Genomic DNA, 3650 nt, shown 5'->3' with positions numbered 1-3650 from the left:
TTTACTTTTAAAAGTTGAATATACTTGAACAGATCTCTCATGAATTTGTAACCTCTAAGAAGACAATAAAAAACAAGCCACAAGCGCAATATCAAACGGAAGGAGCACCAAGTCTTATGCTTGTGAGAGTCCAAGCAAAAGATGCCGTGAAGAACCAGGGAGCTTTGGCTGGAGGCAGCATCTGAGCCAGGGCATACGATGTATAGTGGGAGGAAAAGCGAGAGGGAGAAAGACAATGACACATTGTATGTGGCAGTGCTCTGTGCCCAAAACAAGTATGCACCATAGATGCTTGAAACTGAGAAGAAAACAAAATGCCTCTGGTCCCAGAGTAATGAAGGTTTCTAGCAGAGAAAAGGGGGTTGTTTAGGTGGCATGGGGCTTCATGTGGGTACAAAAGAGGAAAGTAGAAAGGCACTGTAAAGCAGGGATGACCCTAGAACTCACAGAGCCAGGAAAAAATTAAATGTGGCAGAGGAAGGAGGAAGGCGGTTGAAGGATTTAAAGCCACACAGTGTGCTGGGGCAAAGGCACCCTCCGCTAAGCCTGATGAGCTGAACTTGATCCCACAACCTACACAGTAGAAGGACGCTTCCAAAAGTTGTCCTCTGACCTCCACATGTGCATGACACATCTATTTACACACACAGAGACACACACACACCACACACAAGCTCTCCCACACTCATGAAACCATAGAAGACTCGTTTAGATATTTCAATGTAATTTCTCATTTCTCTTCCTCTGTTAATCTGGGGTATCTTCTATGGGTAAAACCAGTGCTCAGATTATAAATTTGCATGAACTGTTAGTAGAAACTTCTAGACAAGGTATATAGTGAGGTATCTCTCATAGTGATTTCATTGAAATGATACAAGCATGTCTTAGTTAGGGTTTTACTGCTGTGAACAGACACCAGGACCAAGGCAACTCTTATAAAGGACAACATTTTCTTGGGGCTGGCTTACAGGTTCAGAGGTTCAGTTCATCATCATCAAAGCAGGAGCATGGCAGCATCCAGGCAGACATGGTACAGGAGCTGAGAGTTCTACATCTTCATCTGAAGGCTGCTAGCACAATACTGGCTTCCAGGCAGCTAGGATGAGGGTCTTAAAGCCCACACCCACAGTGACACACCTCCAACAGGGCCACACCTTCTAACAGTGCTGTTCCCTGGGCAGAGCACATACAAACCACCACAAAGCATATGTTGTCTATGTATATAAAAATATCCTGAAAGAGTTTACTATTTTATTTCTGTCATAGTGCAGTGTTCTCTTTAATAGGCCCATCTGAAGTTCTGTGTGTGCAGAATGCCTTGGAGAATGTCCATTACTTGCTCTTCTTGCACAGGACCTAGATATAATCCCCAGCATCCACATGGTCACTATAATACTCTAAACGTCCAGTTCCGTGGAATCCAATGCTCTTCTCTGGCTTCTGAGGGATCCTGTATGTATGTGATACACCTACATATATGCAGGAAAAAACACCCTTAACTTAAAATGAGAAGAAATAAGTCTTTTTTTAAAAACCAGTGGAAAAAATTTCTGGGTAATTTGCTTACAAAGTCAGGATTTTGGGATTTCTTTCTCCAGTGATCTGATTCCAATTGATGTAGGTTGAATTAACTCATTTTCCTTTTTAAATAGTTTGTTGTTTTGTTTTCTGAGACAATGTTCCTGAACTTCAGGGTAGCCTCAAACTCCCTACTTAGCTGAGGATGACCTTGAACTTCTGACCCTCTTGCCTCCACCTCCGGTGCGCTAGGCCTGCAGGTATGTGCCACCAGGCCCAGTTTTACTCAGTCCTGGGGATCGAGCCAAGGGGTTAGTACAGCAGGACAAGCACTTTTACAACTCAGCTAGATCCTCAGCCCTATCTAATTTTGATTTGGCAAAATTCAACAGCTATTTAGCTTCCTTGACAAATGCTTAAGGACAATAGCTTTACATCCACCGACATCTTACATGTGAGTATTATAAAGACAATGAAATATGATTTTTTAAAGACTTATTTTATTATATGTAAGTATACTGTAGCTGTCTTCAGACACACCAGAAGAGGGCATCAGAACTCATTACAGATGGTTGTGGTTGCAGGGATTTGAACTCAGGACCTCTGGAAGAGCAGTCAGTGCTGAGACATCTCTCCAGCCCCAAATATGATTTTTTAATTTACTTTTTATTTAAGTTTTTATATATTTTGATCATGTTTACCACACCCCAAACTCTTCCCAGAACATACCCACCTCTCTCTCTCTCTCTCTCTCTCTCTCTCTCTTTCTCTCTCTCTCTCTCTTTCCTTCCCTCCCTCCCTCCCTCAAAATTATCAATTCAGGCAAATCAAAAGAACAAACAACAAACTTACAAACAAAACTGGAGGTTGCTTTGTGTTGGCCAGCTATTCCTGGGCACCAGGCTGACACAGTACCACTCCATTGGAGGGAACTGACTTTCCCTTCCCAGCAGCTGTCACCTACAAAGAGCTTCTGGGTTAGGGTGTGACTTTGTGTCCACGTCATCCTTTCAATGCGCAGGGTGAAGTGGGACTTCATCTGAGGAGACCATACTCACACACATGGAGGTTCCCCTGCATGTTTAAAGTATATAGTAAGAACACTGGCTTGGCTCTTCCTGTAGAAGCCCACGCCTATGCCCTGGGTGTGTCTTACTTTCCTTCGGAGAACTTTTGTCTTAACCTTCCATCTTTCCTAAGCCCCAACTCTGTGTTATACTGGCCACTCCTAAAATTGTTCCCTGCACTGAAGCCATGATTCCTCTTTGGCCTGATGGGGGGTCCCCTAAAATATCAGAGGAACTTCTTGAACTGCTGTCAATGGGAGAGTGGAACTGTGCCTCCTCTGTGCACCCTGACGAAATTACCTATCCTTCACCTACTAGTCTTCCTTACCTTAAGACCTTAGAGAAAATAGATGGGAACAGACGGTGTGCTCTGGTCTTAATCATGTAATCAAGAAAATTATATTGCTATCCACTCATTGTTTTACTTAGTCCTAAGTAAATCAAATCAGGAATATCTAGTAGTTTATGATAGCCAAGACATTGGACATTATAGAAATTGTACTGAGGCAGGAGAATAGGGCTGAGAGAGGGCCAGGAAAAACCTGACACAAATGAAGTGGAAACCTTAAGGGGTCTTTGGAAAGTCAGCTGTGTTGGAAGGTGTTCTACTGGGCCAGACACATGAAGGAGTGTTTTCCTGAAGTGGAGACAGATGCAAGACGAAGGCAGACTTGTGGAGGAAGGTTTAGCTGAAGCAGACACAGGAGAGAGGATGTTCTGTTAAGCAGGCACATGAAAGGACATGTGATGAAGGATTCTTCACTAACAACACACATGTATTGGTCTGCCTTATGTTTCGTAGTTGAGCGGCATTTGCTGGGACTCTGTGGACTTGGGCTGATTAGACTTGATGCATGCGCTGAGGCAAGACATTTGCTGAAGCAAGGCCCGTGGAGGACACGTGATGCTTGCAGGGTATAAAGAGGGTATAAACAGGACTCTGCAGAGTGATGGAGACGGAGCTTGGCTTGCTGGGACAGCTAGCTTTGCAAAGCTTGTGGGTCTTGCATCTGCGCTGATCCTCACTTTCCTGAGAGAGGCACAGCTGACAACTTCTCCTGGTGT

This window comes from Mastomys coucha, unplaced genomic scaffold (genome assembly GCF_008632895.1).
Source record: "Mastomys coucha isolate ucsf_1 unplaced genomic scaffold, UCSF_Mcou_1 pScaffold20, whole genome shotgun sequence".
Lineage (NCBI taxonomy): Eukaryota > Metazoa > Chordata > Mammalia > Rodentia > Muridae > Mastomys > Mastomys coucha.
This window is presented reverse-complemented; position numbering follows the sequence as displayed.